Source organism: Mytilus californianus, unplaced genomic scaffold, assembly GCF_021869535.1.
Source record: "Mytilus californianus isolate M0D057914Y unplaced genomic scaffold, xbMytCali1.0.p SCAF_19, whole genome shotgun sequence".
NCBI classification, from domain to species: domain Eukaryota; kingdom Metazoa; phylum Mollusca; class Bivalvia; order Mytilida; family Mytilidae; genus Mytilus; species Mytilus californianus.
Window position 1 is genome coordinate 8,056,270 of NW_026262667.1, and position 21,136 is coordinate 8,077,405.

The 21,136-nt window shown below is 31.6% G+C and overlaps 1 protein-coding gene across 1 annotated transcript in view; it reads right to left on the reverse strand.

Annotated features, from left to right (window-relative positions):
- Positions 1–18,118, reverse strand: part of LOC127727201 (MIP-related peptides-like) — a 34,425-nt gene extending 16,307 nt beyond the window's left edge. The window contains exon 1 of the mRNA XM_052234654.1: positions 17,957–18,118. The gene's annotated coding sequence lies outside the window, so the exon portion shown is untranslated. The remainder of the gene's footprint in view (positions 1–17,956) is intronic.
- Between the last annotated feature and the right edge of the window lie 3,018 nt (positions 18,119–21,136).

The following is a 21,136-nucleotide window of genomic DNA, read 5'->3' on the forward strand; positions in this document are numbered from 1 at the left end:
AATGGTGTTCATGGTAACGATGTACAAAATTAGTTTTAATATATTTTAAAAGTACTTTGTACATTCCTTTGAATACTACAAGAAATCCAAGTGAATAGTGCACAATATGCTATTTTTTTCGAAAATATACTTCTTATCAGAGTCGGAAGGAATCTAAAGTCGAGGAGCATCAAATCAAAACCAGCATAGGAACACATGCACAGCAGTTGTTGGATACTATTAGAATTTTATTTAAACATTTTTTGACAACTGAACATTTTTCAAGAAACCGTTTAAAAAATATCTTGCTAGCAAAGGAGCAATGCCTATGCTTTCGGTGACTAACATTCCATGACATACCAGCAAAAAAGCACTGGCTACTGGGCTAGTAGTACTCTCGGGGACTTGCATTCCATGGCGTACCAGCACAACAGAACTATCTTTCGGGCTAATAATGCCCTCGGCACTCCATGTCGTGCCAGCACAAAAACATTGGTTACTGGGCTAGTAGTACCCTCGGGGACTTACATTCCATGACGTACCAGCTCAACAGAACTGTCTATCGGGCTAATAATTCCCTCGGCACTCCATATCGTGCCAGCACAAAAACATTGGTTACTGGGTTAGTAGTACCCTCGAGGATTTGCATTCCATGCCAGCACAAAAGAACTGTCAACCGGGCTAATAATTCCCTCGGCACTCCATGACGTGCCAGCACAAAAACACTGGCTGCAACTCAAAGTGTCAACCTCATGATCACTGTCAATAATTCCCTCGGCACTCCATGTCGTCCCAGTAAGATTGTAAATGAACTACTTAGACCGAGGGCCCCATGGAAGTTATAAGATTGTAAATGAACTACTTAGACCGAGGGCTCCATGGAATTCATAAGATTGTTCCTTTAATTAGATAGTATATGCTCATTGTGAAAAGCTTTCCCCCTAGCTGTTGTTCGTAAATATTGTTCTCAGAATTTCGTCATTTTATAGCATTTTTTTTTCAATTTCTGACATTGATGTGTTTTTCAGTTGGAAAGAAATTTCATCAATCACGCAATGCAATTTCTATCCTATATCGAATAAACATGACATATTCAAAATATACAGTCAGCCAAAAATAAGCAACGCCGGCTTTAAATTCGATTTAAAAATGTATTTATTTCTTTTTTCTAATTTTCACATTTTATACAACAATTTGTTAATTAAGTGCAAGGCATAAATTAAGCTTAAAATTGCATAACTCTATCTTCATTACCTTAAAATGGAGTTTCCCATGACAAATAGAAAAGTAGAGATGGAAAAGAAGATGTTTGGATGTCTGCAGACGAAATTTTGTTTATAAAATTCCTCTTAAATCCAATAAAGTTCAGTTCTTTTACTCATAAAATTCTTATTTGAATATCTTATTACCGAACAGTAAAATGTTTTATGTATATCAACCTTAAAATGTCTTTCTAAAATACTTTCTTCAAATTATCTCAACTACTTATCATGCATACATAACCTGGGAATTTCCGTTTCAACACTTTCGCTAGTAACTTTGCCATTTTCCCCTCGGCTTATAAAAAAGTATTCAGAGACAAATAGTACTCACATTACGGAAAATCGACTCTACCATTTTATGCTGCTTTGACATTTCTGCAGAAATTTCCACTGACCAACTGTAACGGTAACGGGGTGGGAATGGGATTTTAAAGGTCAACATTTGCCGTGACATTGCCCTCAATGCGGAAGGTTAGCTTTAATAGTTTACAATTGTAATAATAGTTTATAATTGTATTGGTAGTATATAAATAGTACATTTTGCTTGAAACTTTTAATCTAATTAAACTCCTTTGAGTAGTATAATATCCAAACTGATTTTGTTTGTAGCTAATCTGAAATGAACCATGAATGATAAAACTGTATTACCTATTCTTTCATTTCAAAATAGTTTTCCCTTTCATAATTCCCTGTATATGGAGGGGTTTTATCAACGACAGGTTGATGCTAACCATTTTCGGACTGTTCGAAACACAATACCAAGTTAAAAAAACAGTGTTCGTGTCGGATACAAGAAGAAGCACGTGTTGTCGTGCTAAGTATAACCCACGCGTAATTCAAAGTATCGGAAAACAGGAAGTAGGTATGCGATATACATGTAAAGCGCCCGAATATCACTGTCAATCTGCTAACCAAATATGAAATTATTATGTTTATTAATACTAAAGAAATGTGTGATGAAAATATAAGTCCATTCAACATGTTTAAAAATATTTTTAAAAAATGAGGCAAACAGGAATTGTGTCTTGGGCAGGTCCAAAAAAAGTGCCTACATGTTACAACTCATCACTGTCATGCTGGTGATCAAGCATGAAGTCAATCTGTTCAGTACTGCCTGACAATAGTGTGACGAAGACATTTGTTCGACAAAATCATATTGAAAAATTCAAAGTATCGGCAAACAGGAAGAAGTTGTCGGATGGATCAGAAATCTGTGAACGCATTACAAATCATCACTGTCAAGCTGCTGACAAAATATAATGCCATTCTTTTCAAAAGTACATGAGAACACTGCGACAAATATATTTGTTGGACGAACAGACGGACAAGGGAAATGGACTCATAGAGTTTAAGAATAAAAAAGTTTATATTTTTATGACATTAAAATAATATTGTATATACAGTTTAAGATTTAAAGATCTGTTATTATATATGTCATACAATATAATCTTTATTGCATAACTGTTCTATTTCTTTGTCTTATATTCAATACCATAGATATTGTTAACAAGTATGACAAGTTAGAAATACGGCATTCATTTAACATTTGTTACGAAGTTGAATTATTAGCTTTTGTCCCCCGATTCTGCCAGGGATTTTGGATTTTCTGGGTTTTTTTTATACTGCCTGGAATTTTTCCTTTCTTGGCATTACAAGGTATTTTTTTTTTTTATCTTATATTCAAATTTTCAAAATTTATATGCAATAATTATATTACACATTACACAAAAGGAAATGGTTATGAGTGTAACTTGTTTATTGGTTTATCACATCACTTCGGTTACATTAATCTTGCATGTTTACTGTTCCTGTTTAGTAGTAATTTCAATGTTATTTATATGCAAGTCTTTTTTTAATTGACTCTTATTTTACGTCAAATTTACAATTGACATGCCGTTTTGAAATAAACTGGCAGCTTGATAAAATATTTTTCGTTTAAATGTTTGCGTCAAGTTACAATGCCTTCGTGATCGTCTCCAATCGAAGGCGACAACTCCCCAACGCTATCATACCTTAATAATACAATTGTTATTGAAACTCTGTTGGCCACAGCTAACTTGATAGCTATCGTTTGTTTGTTTTTCTTTGAATTTTTTTCCATGATTATCGAATTCATTCTTGAACTATGTTCTTGGAGGTTTTCCGTGAAAAGATAATTAACTCTTTTTGTTTGGGTTCGTTTACGAACGAAATCAGCAGATGAAAGACTGCAAACGAGTGAAAACTGACTCTTCTACTAATGGAAAGTAGCAGGATTAAATGTTTTCTAACATCGTAGAGAACGCAAAATCATATCTCAGAATATAGTTATAAAAATAAATCAATTCGGAAAGTAAGAGCACTTACTAACATGTATGAACAGTGTTAACTTTGCACTTTGTTCAGAATAGACAAAAAGATGAAGAAAAAAAGAGAAGTCCGTTTCCCTCCAATTGGATGCATAGGATTGGTTGATTGATCGATGTTTGCTTTACACCGCCTCTTCAAGGATGCACAGGAAACTAGAGTCAATAGACTAAATGCTTCATTGAACCTAATATCATATTTGATTAATTTTGTAAATATTTTCTTTTTAATACTAGTAACTTAACTTTATGTTTAGTTCATTGGACTTTTAGGTGGGTTTTTATCCTCTTCAATACACAAGGCAAAGAGTTTACATGGATCATATTTTTATTTAGGAGCTCTATAAACCACAGCGCGGAAAAAAATAGGATGTGATATCTAACTATATAGTTTTTATTTCTATGAAGAAATTAAGATCAATTAAGAAGAGGTTTACTATGCGATAACAGTATCCCCGATTTGGTATACTTTACATGTCATACATATCGATTACGATCATTGAAATCCAAAACGTCAGTAAAGACACGGGTTTAGCAAACTAGTTGGAAAATATACACTCCGTAAAAAGGAACCAAAGGAACATCACCATTTAAAAAAAGGAAAGACGAATAGCTGTCTGTTTTGTTTTGATATTAGTATAGAGTTTAGCTTGTGAAACAGACATTTCCTCAATCACGCAATGTATCTTAAACATCGAAAGAGTTGTACACTCCAGAAATAATTCCACTATTTGCATATGCTTAACAGCAAACTTCATGAATGGTGATCAAAGTTTTAAGGCATGCTGCTTTCAATATCGGTTGTAATTGTTGATTGACTGATATATGTTTTATTAAAGGTCATGGAAAATTCGTCATGCAGATGCAGGACGAAAACAATTAAACGATACTAGTAGTTCAAATAGGTAAGTTCTACAAAGCGTGCGTCGACTGGGGAGATGTGGGAATAATACTGACTGTCATTTAAAACAGGGTATATAAGGAAGGGGAATACATTTTATCCTGCAATGCATGCAGAAGGCAAAGCGGATTTAACATCTTCATTCCTATTGGACGTGTCTGCGTATTTACATATCCCGCACAAAAACAAAACAAAAACACCTGGCTGCGTATTTACATATCCCGCACAACAAAACACGTGGCTGCGCATTTACATATCCCGTACAACAAAATACGTGAATGCGAATTTACATATCCCGCACAACAAAACACGTGGCTGCGTATTTACATATCGAGCAACAAAACACGTGGCTGCGTTTTTACATATCCCGCACAACAAAACACGTGGCTGCGTATAAACATATCCAGCACAACAAAACACGTGACTGCGTATTTACATATCCTGCACGACAAAACACGTGGATGCGTATTTACATATCCCGCATAGCCAAACACGTGGCTGCGTATTTACATATCCCGCACAACAAAACACGTGGCTGCGTATTTACATATCCAGCAACAAAACACGTGGCTGCGTTTTTACATATCCCGCAAAACAAAACACGTGGCTGCGTATTAACATATTCAGCACAACAAAACACGTGGCTGCGTATTTACATATCCTACACGAAAAAACACGTGGCTGCGTATTTACATATCCCGCATAGCCAAACACGTGGCTGCGTATTTACATATCCCGCACAACAAAACACGTGGCTGCGTATTTACAGATCCAGCACAACAAAACACGTTGCTGCGTATTTACATATCCCGCACAGCAAAACACGTGGCTGCGTATTTACATATCCCGCACAGCTAAACACGTGGGTGTGTATTTACATATCCAGCACAACAAAACGGACAATCCCCTCTGCATGAGTTTAATGTCTGACGCGAGCATGTTACGTTGACCATATTTCTATATACCCGGTTAAAACTTTAGGTTTAGACGATTATGGAAAAAATCATGCTAGCCTTTGGCATTTCTTTTACATTTTGTCGTCTGTTCACCTATATATTATTCAATTAAGTCCTTTTAACAATTCTGCATGTTGCTCAATAATCTTGGTGCATTCTGGGATCAGTTTACGGAGTAATAATAGTCAGATAATGGAACATTTTACTAAAGATAACAATTAAAACCTTTTAATATTTATTCAATAAGTGGACTTATTGTTATTTTATTACAAAATCGACTATGAAGAACAGTGCCTTTGTAGTCATGGGGGTTAAAAAAGGGAACATGACTTAGTATATGTAAGAGAATGATAATCCCTTTCTTCATGATTAAGTACGAGCGTTAGCGAGTACTTATCATGAAGTAAGGGATTATCATTCTCTTACAAACTTAGAATATTGTAAAGTGCTCAAGGCTCAAATGATCTCTTGATTGGTTGTATTCAAGAATTAGTGTCTTTGTCAGTGCAATGTTTATAATTGATGCATGACTTCCCTTTTCGGCATTTCATTTATGAATTAGTTTTAGTGATGTAAGGACATTCTTATAACTTGGGAAATATTAAAAAAAAAATGCGTTATAGACATTAGGTGACAACAGTCCAAAGAAAAGGTAGGAATTGTATATGTTTCCTGATTGTGAGCATGAATTTATATAATGTATTATTTTTGTGAGGAATTATCCTTTTTTTATTTACAGTTTAAATAAATAACTATATTGAAGTTACAACTAATTTTATTTTCACAGCCAATATTTTGGTCCGGCTTCTTAAATCAAATACTATTTCATTATAACAGGGGAATGTTCAAATGAAATGCCTTTAAAAGTTTTAAATATATTCAAAACTTGAATTAAATTCCTTTTTTTTTTAATTTTAAAGGAATATTGGAAATAACTATTCTTCCCAACCGCTAGTCCAGTTATCAGAGTTTTTGGAAAGCTAAAGATTTAGATTGTTTTTGATTTTAAAACTTTTTTTTCTTTTTTTTCTTTTTTTGCATTGCTTTGATATTTTTTAGTTTTATAGTAATTTAAAGTTATTAATATTTTCATAATAATATTAAAGGTACCAGTTTTACTGCACCAGTAGACTTTAACTTATTTTGATTTTTTTGTTTCACAATTTAACTTTAAGTCAGTTTCAATCACTTTGTGATAAATCCTTTCAATCTGATAAATTTGCTTCGGGGCAGTTGTAAACCATTTATAGAAACTCTTTGTTTTGAACTGTAAATAGACCCAAATAATAGGATAATCCCTTACTAAGAACATGATTTACATTCGTTCTTCACAATTAAGAGACATTAAATCCTACAATTTCATTGGTCGAGAGCACTTTGCTATATTCTAAGGTAAAGTAGTTTTCATGGATTGATTACATTTCAATTGAGAACGATAATACGCTTAAATTTTTCTTGTACCATATGTTACTAAAGCTCTGTAAACATTCATACTACACATCAATTTTCAGAAAGACATCAAATATTTGTCTTAATGAAAATTGAGGATATCTGGATAAAATTTACGGACACCATAATAGAACAATCAGAGAAGCGTTCTTTTTTTTTATATTTGACAAAAAAATGTGAAAATTTAGTAATTTTAGGTAAATGCATATTTACCAACACTGGCAAAGAACAGGAAAAGTAATTCATATATACACATGAATGTATTTGCTATTTTTGATCTAGACGGTTGCTTTGTAGAATCACATCATCATAACTAGTCCTTTTTTGGTTATTTCGCATTTCACGAAACATGTATTTTGATAGTGATAAAAGTACTCGTTATAAGGTTTTGAAATGAAATGAAAGGAATGAGTAATGCTGATGACTATGTGCACGAAACAAAAGACGTGTTTAAACAAATGCAATTCTAGGAACAAAAGACGTGGTTAAACAAATGCAATTCTAGTCGTCTACTGATTATCATCTTAAGTAATTCTCAGGATTGATTTCAATATTCTAAAACTGATAACTGGGCCATGAAAGACAAACTCCTCGTATTATCTAAAAAACAAACAAATGTACTATCGACCATCATAGTTTCCGTATGACAGAATGCACTAAGACAAATATCTTAGCAACATTAAACATTTCTTACTGATCCTACTCATGTATAGAAATCTATTAAACTAACTAAACCATGAAAATTATTTTATATGATAAAATTTAAAGCAAATAAAATTCACATGGTTCCAAATTTATAAACTGAATAAAAGATAAAAACTCAGTTAAACTTTGTGCTTTGAACATTTTATTCGTTTTGGGAGTCCCCGGTTATGTGGATTTCTAAGTACGATACAACATTTTATTCGTTTTTGGAGTCCTCGGTTATGCGGATTTCTAAGTGCGATACAACATTTTATTCGTTTTGGGAGTCCTCGGTTATACGAATTTTTAAGTACGATACAACGTTTTATTCAGTGAAAATGCAAAATGAAGTTTGAAATGACCATGCCATATTGTTTAAACTATAAAGTCTTAGTGCAGATATTTATAAGCAACTTATGTCCAATAATTCAGCCTCCTTGGATGACGTGATTTTCGTTTTTGTTGTATGTTGCATTTTTCAAGAATAATTTATTTATCTATAGTTGGCTTTATTGTTATCAGAAGCATTTTTCATTAACTAGCCAAATTATTAATACACTTGTTCCATGGTACATAGCAGTTCTTAAACAAAATATTAAAGAGCTAAACCATCTGGGTAAATATTTAGAATAAGCTGAAAAACAACGTGATTAAAATATTTCTGTTTTTTTAACAATGATTTGTATGTCACACTTTGCTTTATAATTATTTTTGTATTATGATTTGATTTAAAATTGCATTATATAAAAAAAATTATGTGTCTGTGATTGTTATATGGAGCATGTATAATTAATTTGTCTAACACTGTATATTAGCTTAAAAGCTGCGTTTGCTTTTGGAAGTATTATTTATTTTTTTCTCTTGAAAATACCGTCCATTTCTGTGCTCTATCCAACAAGAATAGTGTGTGTGTATGGTGACAGATCTGTAATACGATTACAAGTTTGAAAACTTCAGAAACCAGGAATAGTATAATTAGGTTTGGCATTGCTATAACGATTTTATGAAGACAAATTTGAAGCAATAAACTGAGTTCACACTATTGTAATGCAATTTGTCACCTAGAGAGCTATTACACTAAGGATTTGTTAAATAGAGTCTGATTGTAACTAAGTCATATGTGCTACGGTAACAACTTAGATCGTAGAGACAGAGACTGAAGTTAAATATTACAGATCATTCTCATCATACTTCTAGTGGATATGAAGAACATTAAACGGACAACATCCTTATTTTAATTTGTCTGAACTCCGTTACCTCTCACTCCATTTTCCCTTGTCATCTAAAAAAGCATGGGAAATATTTATTTCTTTGCGGATTTGAATTGTTAATATGTTTATATGTCTAGCTCACTTTTTAAATGTTTCATGACGTTTGTATTTCTCTGACTTTCGGTTTATGGTTGCCGCATATGATATCTTCTTACTTCAACCTCGTTTTTAATGAACTGTTCAATTAAAAAAACACATCTTCACATTACTCATTTAAGCGAGGCTAGGAATTGTTCTGAATTTAAGTATTCAGTGTTTGGTTTATTGTTTCTGACTTTCAAGCGACTTTTAGACGAGGATCGTTTCCTGTTTAATGTGTGGTTGTGCCTATATGTCTTATAAACATGTCCTCAGTTCTTTCAAAAAGTTAGAAAGCGCAAGAATTCAGAAATAATGAAACTAAAATCTACGATTACAATTGCTTCATCTTTTTCCCTTTTGAAAGAGATACAATTTGATAGCGGATTGATCAATTTGTGTGTTATTCGACATATATGAATGTGTCTAGGTCTCTACGATTTGTCAAATTATTTTTTTATAGAGGTTTTGCTTGGGTATATGATGAGTCAATTAGTTTTTAGTAGTGAGTAGTCTAAATTTCTAATTTCTGTTTATATATATATGTGTATTTATAGTTTCCATCAGAGAAGGTCTTTGAATCTGGTATTAGTTATCCTCTCTTACTTGTGATTGAATTGATTAAATAACGGAAATGTTATAGGTTCAATTGACAAGATATTAGTTCGATGACTTATTAGATCATTCTAATTTCCAATAAATATTATTCCTTAGTGAAAAGCTTGTAGTATTATTTGATTTCAATTCACACATGTTAAGTTAGTAAATATTTAAACAATCGTATGTTTAACTGTCAATAGAGTCCGTGTTTGGATGTTAGTGATTTTTGATACTGATTAATGAAACATACTACTTTAACATTTAGTCAAATCAACGATCGGGCTAAATTATCAGTGGGTAGAGTTCTTTAACATTGTATTTTTCAAGCTTTTGAGAAAAAAATACTTCTTATCCAAAAGAGAGTTGGGGGAAGTACATCGGTAAATTTGTAAAAAGGTATTTAATTGACATGCCCTTTACGTGAGGACGCCATTTTCAACATCGTTCACTCTAGCTTAATTATTTTCAATATAGAATGAATTACTCCTCTAGCAATGCGAATTAACGAAGAACTTTTATATGGTTGTTAGACTTATTTTAAAGAAAAGAAATAAATTTCAATTATTTAGTTATTCTTCGTCCAATTATTCATTTCCTTTACCAATTGAAAGCTAAAGAAGCCATATAGTTTCTCTTGAGAGCCTACGGTTGCTGATGGGAAATATCTCAAGTTCAATAATTCTACATCGTAGAACAAATGAAAATTCAAGTTTTAATATAGAGAAAAAACGAGAATTTTTTACCTGTCTTATTTATTGTTTTAGAGTACTTCGGTACTGTCATGAACATACGGATATTGTGTTATCAAAATTTAATGTTGCGAAATTTTGGAATTATTTTAAACTAAGGTTATATCTCTATAATGCAAAGCTCTAATTTCTTGCCCGGCTTTTGTTTTACTTTTTGTCTTTTTTTGGGGTTTATTATAAGCATTTCATATTAGTAATCATGTTAGGATTTTCAAATATTCTGGCCTCCAGCTTCACAGAAAAGACATATTGGCTAGAGGTATAGGGGAGGGTTGAGATCTCAAAAAACCTGTTTATTTACTTTTGACTTTAATTATTTATTCCTTGTAATTTTTTATTAACTGTGTATTTGCATTTAGGTGTCACAGGTCAAATTTATTCGTTCATTGTGTGTTAATTTACGTTTTTTGATTGAGTTATGCCTTCCAATTGATATTTTATAGTGTGTTTTTCTATGTTGTGATGTTATACTATTGTTTCAGAAAAGGGAGAAGGTTTGGTACCATTAAAACGTTTAATCCCGCTGCAAATGTTTGCACCTGTCCTAAGTCAGGAATCTGATTACAGTAGTTGTCGTCTGTTTATGTAGTTCATACGTGTTTCTCGTTTCTCGTTTTTATATAGATTAGACCGTTGGTTTTTCCGTTTGAATGGTTTTACACTAGTAATTTTTTTGGGGCCCTTTATAGCTTGCTGTTCGGTGTGAGCCAATGCTCCGTGTTGAAGGCCGTACCTTGACCTATAATGGTTTACTTTTATAAATTGTAACTTGGATGGAGAGTTGTCTCATTGGCACTCATACCACATCTTCCTATATCTATTAACCCCGCCGCATTTTTGCGCCTGTCCCTAAGTCAGGAGCCTCTGGCCTTTGTTAGTCTTGTATGATGTTTAATTTTAGTTTCTGTTATATATTTCGGAGTTTAGTTCGACGTCCATTATTACTGAACTAGTACATATTTTTGTTTAGGGGCCAGCTGAAGCCCGCCTCCGGATGCGGGATTTTCTCGCTGTGTTGAAGACCCATTGATGGCCTTTGGCTGTTTTCTGCTCTTTGGTCGGGTTGTTTTCTCTTTGACACATTCCCCATTTCCATTCTCAATTTTATATTAATTGTCGAAATGCGCATCTGGTGCAGTAAAAATTTGTACCGTTAATGTTATAAGAGACATATCAACTCCCGAATTTAAGTAGCAGTAAACCTTTTGATTTGACTTTTGACATTTGAATTAAAGCACGATGTTGATAATTTGAAAAGGAAATTTTCAAAGGGCATTTTAAATTAGGTTAATGAAAGAACAATATGGTATTTCAATGATTTTATAACACCAAAAAATATGAACTCTTACAGTCATTGCGTCTAAGCAGAAATATAAACGATGGAAATTTACGTTGATTTTTTTAATACTATTTCCAAACTACTAATTAATTTAAAGTATAACGCGATATTCGGTGACTATGACAACCTCCTCCATACTAAATAGAAAAGAAGTGTGAAAATTTTATTGAATGTGTGAAATATCTGTCATATAATGCCACACATAAATCTAATAAACTCTCTAATTAACTACTACTGGATGATGATCAATGTAAATTACAATTCTAGTCATGTTAGTCTTAAATTGAGAATCAAGTTAAATTAAGTACATCGAATATACAGTTATTAAAGTTCCTATACGACATGTTTTCCTGGTTGATTTAAGTGTGACACATGTTTCTGAAAATCATCGATATATATACATAATAATTATCGTCTATCTTATATTGCTTCCGTCCTGGGCGATTAAGAATTGCTTAATTCGAATCGAGATTTTTGACAAAGCTAAATATTTAAATAAGAATCTGTTGAAAATGTTGGCCATTTGTATTTGCAAATTATTTATATTAAAATAAAACAAAAATGAAATAAATCACAATTAAGAACCATTTCATTTCTGTTTCTCGTTAATGAATTGAGATGAATTGTTATAAATGTTTTCATATTCAAGTTGTACTTTTTGTCCGCTTCAACCGTGTGTTGAAAGTCCTTGAAATCAAATTTCATTATTAATATAAATTCTGGATACGGTTTTTATTTTTCAAAATAAAAAGATCCAATTTAATAGATTTTTCTTCGATTCTCATTAAAGCCTGGAGAAATTGTGAGAAATTACTGAATACAAACGATGGAAAGTTGTTCCCGTGAGACCAATTGCTTTACAAAATGATTTTCACCTGATTCACATGAGCGAGTTTTTCTTTTCTTAATAATATTATGTTGTTGTCTCTCAGTAATAAATACACCAAAACGAAGATTTTTCTATGACTTCTAGATCTTCATTGTACTTTAAGGAAAATGTAGAATTGCATATATACACATATAGAATTAAGCTAATTGTATATTTTTCGCAATGGTTTGAGATACATTTTCGGTAATTTTTAACGCAAAAAGAAATCTTTGATATTATAGTTAGAAGTTCATTGTCAATAGTCTTTGTAGCAATGATTTGTTAAGTAATAATATCAGATTCGTAGAAGAATAAATCGTTATACATATGTTGTATTTCAATGACATTCTGATGATGCTTGTTATTTTATTCATTTGAATCTTATAAAATTGTTCTGGAATGTAAAACAGAAAATCCAATATTGAATAGACCCAAATATAATTGAACATGACACCATAAATTTCGATATTTTGCCGACCTCCAAAAGTCGAAGTTATTGTGAAAACTAGGTATATGGAAGACAAAACGATATTCATGTCACGTGACCAATTTAATTTAACGTCAATTATATTGTTCTTGTATTTGTACGATTTGCTAAATAGCCAAATGTTTACACAGCTCTTTAGAGTTACGAAAAACCAAGATGTCCACGAATATTGACGGAAATGCCCGACATTTCCACCGGAAATTGGTGTATTATTGTATTAAATGTCAGGTTATTCAAGAAAACTGTGTACATAGGAATCACTGTGCAAATTTATTTAATGTACATAAATAGTATTTGTCCATATTGTGTAAGATAACTTTTATAGCACAGTGTCGTTTTGATATCAATTTGACAAACACTGCATTAAAGCACTTGACATCGAAAAGTATTATGACCCAATGAGCCTAGAAATCATTTTATCAAAATATATCAGTAGCTACATTAATGATTATACTTAACAGATAGTGCACATTATTGTCACGTGCTTGATCGATCCTCAGGTTCTGTCAAGAACGATCAAAGAATAGGTCATACTACAGTCTTGATATTTGTTTGTAACGTGTTATATACATAGTAAATAAGTTTATTGTTATCGTCACATAGACTATGATGTTTGTTGCTATCATTCTTTGATACAAATCTTTTAAAAACTATAATGACTGGTGTATATTTTTGTAGAGCCCATGGTTAATATTTCATGAATTTAATGATGAAGTATATTAACGTTAAATGTCTTTCCTAGAAGTGAGACATACCATCGTGTGAAATGCTTGTTTCGTTAAAATTTCTAAGCACTTTTCTTTTTCACATTTCACAGAAACATTCAATCCCTATAAACAGGGAACCCAATGGGGAATTGTATCAGACACATTTACAGATATGCTCACAAGCTTAAGCACCGCATTTCCTTATGGTATCATAATTTTATCATGCACCATTCGAGATATTAATAACCCATAAGGTATAAAACTTGTAATATGTTCTGATGTTGAGCTCTGGGAGCAGTTATTGATCGGAAGTTGTAGCTTGCTGAAATACATTAAAGGACTTATTTTTACATTTGGCTCTGTATGCTCAATGAAACCATATAATAGTAGATTTCAAAGGAGTTTTTACCGTTATTCACTTATTGATTCGTTTCATCAAATTTTCGCCTTCACAAATTGTAAGACTTTCTCGATCTGTAGACAATACTATCGAACAAAAAAGACATAAGTGAATTGCGTCTTTTTTTATATATAAAATGTAGTAGCATGTTGGTACAAAATTAGTTTCCATGAAATTAGTACTTTTAAACTCTCTTCATTGAGAGGAAACTATCATCCCAATGAAAAAAAAATTTCATTTTACACTAACTGCATGATAGTTTTGAAAGCTTGTGGACGGAATACTGGTGTTATAAATGTCAACCAATTAATTATTTAAAAAAGATCAAACGAAAATCATCGGTAATTGATTTCGACCAGCTGCAGTTAATGAACGATTAAACTTTAAACTTATTGCTTAAACAAATTCAGAAGACCATTAACTGACATATTATAAGAATGAAAGGATCTCTTTAACTTATAGACTACGGCCCTAATATTAACCAAGTTTCAACTTCCCATGAGTATACTCTTTTGTAAAATATTATCTTAAAAATCAGGCTTATCTCAAAATTCAAATAGAAAATATATCTCCAAAAGGTATAAAATTCTTTATTGTTCACACTTTAACAGCTTATCTACGTCCTAAATCATTTCCGCGAAATAATATATTTCTTTAGAGGCTCATTAAACTGACTGATATTTTTAACATAAAATACCAACAGTCTTTTGAGCCAATGTGGGATTATTTTATTGGGATGATAGAAAACAAAACAATGATATAATGATGTTATATAGAGAGTCATTGTTCGAATGTATAAGTACAATCAGATATTAATTTCTAGAAACATATGGTATATGCTTATCGGATCTATTTTTTCTTTTACGTCCTCATTTTGACTCTGGTGTTTTCATTTCAGACAATATTACCTTAGATTAGGATGTTGGACATGTGTAATATTCAGTGTCGTATTGTCCAATACTCTGTAGATACTACCGGTTTTTTTCATGGCAGTATAATTGGGATATAAGGGGCGCGATACACTAATCCTTCCAATTATCATGGTTTTGATAGTTATAATATTCTAAGTATTGACCGTTCTGTAAGTTCAGTTTTTTGTGATTATAGACTGTGCCGTTCCTTGATTTTTTTGTGTGGCTTGGATCATTTTGGTATCTGTAGATGTTTTGTTTAACATTTATTTTTCTTTTCATTACACAGTTTTAGTACTTTTCATTCTTTATTTAACTCTGTATATCAACGTTTCCATTCTTTCCAATTAGATATATATTGCAGCAATGACTTTCCAACTGGATATATTGAAGCAAGGGCTCTCCTATGCTATATATTGTTGTTGTGACTTCTGGCGTGACATATATTACTGTAGCAACTTTCTTTTGAGAAAAATTGCTTTAGAGAGTTTCCACTGATATATATTACCACAGAGAGTTTCCAGTGCCATATATTACTTCAGAATTTTCAATGAGATATTTTACTACAGAGAGTTTCCAATGAGATATTTTACTACAGAGAGTTTCCCATGAGATAGTTTGTCCCTTTTGAGATACATCGCTATAGAAATATCCTTTTGAGGTACATCGAGAGCTCTAATGATATTGAAAAAAAAATATCATATACACTTAATTTTAAATTTAAAAACAAATGTTTTATTTTATGTAAGGGTTTGATAAAGCCTCTGCAATCCTTACTGATATTGATATTATCACGGTTGACTGATACAGAACGAATGCATAAAACATACAATATACTTGCATCGACTACTTATATTTTATCGTTGCGGTCTTTTAACTGACAGAAGGATGTGGTTGAGACTGCAATTCAACAATGTATGTTAACTAAAACACGTAAAGGTTACGGTATACCAAAAACGGATAGAACGCTTTATCTTTTGAGATAAAGATTTGCAAGACTATGGATCATTATAAAAGAAAACTGTTTCATTTTTTCTTGATGAAAATAAACTAGTTTGTTATGTTATTAATAGTTTTCAGAGTATACGTATATACTACCACAGGAATAGATTACCTTAGCTGTGTTCGGCAAAACCTTTCGGAATTTTGGGTGTTCAATGCTCTTCAACTTCGTACTTTATTTGGTCTTTTTAACTTTTTAGATTCGAGCATCACTGATGATTGTTTTTGAAGACAAAACGCGCGTCTTGGTTATAATTTTTTTTTTATCCTGGTATTTATGATGAGTTTATATACTAGTAAATAGATATGATTATTTAATGTACTATATTGATTTTGACTAATTACTTGAGGAGCATCAGAAGATTGTTATAACTAATATGGTCATCCCCTATAAAAATGTTTATTTTTCTATTTTATTTAGAGGCGACCAATGAATTTAACACGGTGTTTTGACATTGACAGAATAGTACTTTACAGGAAGTTACAAGGTGTCTAATTGCATTTTATAAAACAATAAAGCAACAACTAATAAATGTCATGCGTCCGAAGCGCTTCTCTGGATTTACCTTCAGCAGTAACGCCAAAAGCCGAATATTTGAAGCGAACGATGTATATGAACCGAAAACGTTTAAGAGCTATATAATAGATAAGAACATACAAATAACAGCCAAATACATCTACAGTCAACTTTGTCCGAGGGAGTTGAAACCCTAGTTAAAAGTCAGTATCACTATAAGTCTACTCGTTGAGATAACTTTACTTGAAAGGAATCTCGTTCACGAACATGTCACTGCCATCTGACATAGCCTCGTGGATGATAAATAATGACACATTTTTATTAATTATACTGTTATTGTTGAGAAATGAGAAGTAATGTAAATGATTTAACACCTTTTGGATAATTCACGATGAAATAGATCATCACTAAGGATGACCGCGAAATGATTGCATGCAGTGAACTAAGAAGAGCATGTTCTAGATAAGATATCGTTCACAATTCTTTAAAATATATTGTATTGCAATAATTCATGTATCTTATTAACTAATTTTTTTCAAAATATTATTCTAAGTAAATCATTGAAATTCATCATGTGTCATCCTGCATATTTTCCTAAAAATATTCCGCTTAACACTTTTTTTTTTATTACTATCTAAACTTTTTGGGCAAAACTCAGCAGTGATATGTTTGTTTTGGGTAATTGAAGTTGTTGGTTTGCTGTAGTTGTCCCATTATATCTTATTCGTTCCGTTGTTTGATATAGTGAAGCGTTTGATTTTGTCAGGTTTTTATGGACCTATCCCTTTCTGGTATTCGGTATTTTGGTAAATACTTTTTTTTTTATATATACATCTACTGGAATTTTATTTGCTTTAAATCTTTCAATAAAAGATATTAATAATGTCCAATGAAAATAAAGAGAATGTTCAATTGATTAATTAAGTGCACAGTGCTGGCAAATATTGTATGTTAAAAATATGAATGAGGTTTACGATTTAATTAATCAAATGAACATTCGTTTCCCTCTCTATTTGTCGGTTCGTATGCCCCCTCCCTTGTTGGTCCTTGTTTGCCAATAAACTATGTTGTTGTTGCTGTTGTATGAATGTTTATGATATTGTAAAGTACATGTTTTTTTTAAAACATCTTTGTCTTAAGAAATCAATCAAACCTATCTTTATCATTTCATAACCTATCATACAAAAAGCAATTTCTTTTTTGTTTTGCGCTAAAAATAATTCCTTGGAAGATGTTCTTATTTTACCGAACGTTCAGTTAAAAGTTATATTTTAAAACGTATTTTCTTGCATAAGGTAAAGAATATCCGGTTACATCTCATTTTAGAATTATGTTGTAAGGTGTTAAGTCAATGGAATAACACTAAAACATTTTTCTACAAAATAGGAATACAAGTTATATGTTTTTTTCAAAGGGCATTTTGTTTTTAAATGCATAAAGCTAATACTTACGGTTCGAATTATGCCAAAGTTCTACTCCTCTTCTGTTTCTGTAAAGTTAATGCCAATAATATAAAAGTTAATTGTATGTACTCCCTTTTTGATCTTTTCGTGTAACGGTAAACTACTGAAGTTTACTTTTATATGGAATTGCCAATAACAGGGCGTGACTATTGACGCAGACCGCCTTACGCTTCCCACAATACATACGTCGACTTATCGCTCTAGTCTTATAAAAGAAATTTATAATTAGTTTCTGGATGTCTCTATTAGCTTTTAACATTGAATATTTTTTTTCAAGCATCATATGTCTCCTTGAGAAAAAGCTTTTAACGATTTAAGCGTAGGTGAGCTAGATATATATTTCAGATCTATTGAAACAATGATTTCTCAAGAGAAAACTTTCAACTTGCGAATCAAATGTAAAGTTAATAATTCATTTTAAACGACAATTTCTTGAAAGCGTTATTAGATCTATAATTGAAACGCAAACACTTTTTAAGTAAAAAAAAATGGTGAGGAAAATGTTGACGAATTTTGATCAATTATCAGGGTAAAAAGTTGAGGTGATAATTGCTATATTTTTGCTGGTCATTTTAATTGAGTTAAACGTGTTGCATCGAAAGAGAAATGTAATATCTATTTTAATTCTATGAATATATGATATATTATTAAGTGATATTTGTGGCTAATTCAATTTTAAGTTTGCGTCGTTCGAGGATTAGATAGATTTGCACATTGTTGAAGTATGAAAACTAAAGGATGGGGTATGGTAAGGCCATATTTTGGCGCTTCAAAAATAACAAAGTACACAAATGAATTATAAATTATTCAACCACATCCTTTTGGGTTTTTTCAAGATACTGATTTGTCAAAGATCAGCAATGATAAGTTTGAATTTGTCTTGAGTATTCGCTCAAGGTCTTCAAACATTTTGATTTTTAAATAAACTCTAAACTGACAGAATAGATCTTCCCATTAATATTTAGTAAAACATGTCAAATATGACTACTATGATGAAGCCATGAAAAGAGAGAGACGATATTAAGGATGAAATAGAAAAATCATAAGTCCGATAAAAACTGACGACACCATGACAAAAACAATAACAAAATATTATTTGAAAATGCCTGTACCAAGTCAGGAATATGACAGTTGTTGTCCATTCGTTTGATGTGTTTTGTCATTTGATTTTGCCATGTGATTAGGGACTTTCCGATTGAATTTTCCTCGGAGTTCAGTATTTTTGTGATTTTACTTTTTACATGGAAAACTAAAGATTGAGCAACACGAACCACATAAATAAAACCGGGGGTGAAATCAGGTCCTCAGTCACATTACAAATAATACTTCCATCATTTGATAAACAAAATCAAAATAGTTTTAAAAGTATTGAATAATTCAATATTTTTTTTTTACAATTTTAGAGAGAAAATGGACTTGTATCATGCATCCTTCTTCAAGGATAATATGTTAAATCTCAATCGTATGTTGAGTATAATGGATATTGACCAAACAATAAAAACACATTTTTTTAAATGTTTTTTTTGTTTGTAAAATTTCGAATCGCAGAATCTTCAAACCAACATTAACTTATTTGTATTAATATAGATAAACAGTTGTTTTACTTACAATACTTCTTTTAAATTAAGTTAAGAATATGGTTCTTGTTCAATTTTTTTATTAAATATTTGGAGGATTGCACCTTCATCGGCCTAGTTAACTTTCACAAAAAAGTTTCTTTTTGTACAGATGCCAATAAGACGTAGATATCTTAAGCAAACGTATGAACTAAACAAAAAAGGCAATTAAAAAAGTCATCCCGAAAAGCGTTTTCTTTAATTAAAAATGTGCATAGAGAGAATTTTAAGACATTAAAATATCTCAACAGAAACTGTATTTTGGTAGTAGTTATACTGACACAATAATATTTCGTGTTTAGAGGTTGTGCTGTTGACTAATTCTGCCAAAAACTTGTGTAAATTCATCTTTAACTTTTTGATGTCTGAACTGATCATCTGAACAATAAGATACAGCGCAAAAATTTCAATCCTAGATTGTCATTAAAATCAAATATTGATTCAAAGTAGGGTTTTGATTTTCAACAACATATTGGTGCCCTGCTTGCCATTAACTATATTTCAAAATTGTAGTTGAAGCCATCTAAAAGCATTTATGATATAGTTTACGTGCTCAGATATACGATAAATTGATTTTTTTCAACCTCAAATAACATACACTAAGCTGGAATCAGTAAAATTTAGTAAAAATTGTTTTTTCAAAATTGTATTACTGTGAAAGATATTTAGGAGATATTGCCCATATCTCTTTCCAGTGGTCAGTGGTTCTATCCGGGCACTCCAGCTTCTTCCAACAACAACAACAACAAAAAACTGACCACTACGAGATAGCAAATATTGCTGAAAGTGGCGTTAAACACTAGTCAATCAATCAATCATTGTGGCAGTAGATAAAACTAATCAAATTCTTTCGAAATCAGTGAGACCAGCTATTTAACATTTTCCGTCCTTTATGAGTTGTGGACACTGCAAAACCTATTACAATATATAATATGAAGATCCACTAAAGAAACACTGCCTAATTAAGCTTTATATACAATTATACAATAGTACAATTTATTGTGCCCTGTCAGCGAAATTAGAATACAGTATGTTGGTCATTCTGTATATGGATGCAATCAATCTTGTATCAAATTTTCCTGCCCCTAAGAATAGACATACATGATAATTGTAATATTAACATAGCGCAATAGAAAGTATTAAATGTACACACTGTAGATTTCTAATTGACGAAAATATAAATGTCACGATTTGAGCTTCATAGATTCAATGTTAAAATGTTACATCAAGCTTGTAAGTCTAAATGCTAAAAATATGCATGATCGTCTGAATCTAATGGACATCTTTCGGTTAATTGACTAACTAGAATTAAAAACCATAAATAATGCAAAAATTACACACTCGAAATTTGAAATTCAAACTCGAATGTTACTGCTTCTGAAACCATTGCAATGTCTTGTCAGCTTCAATTTGGAGATTCTCAAATCGGTATATCTATGAATGTATATATACATGTCCAATGATCTACTATGAGTTATGCCTTGAATTTTCATAGGTGGTGATTATGTGTAATATGTAGAAGCGCATCAATATTTTATATTCCTTAAGGTTA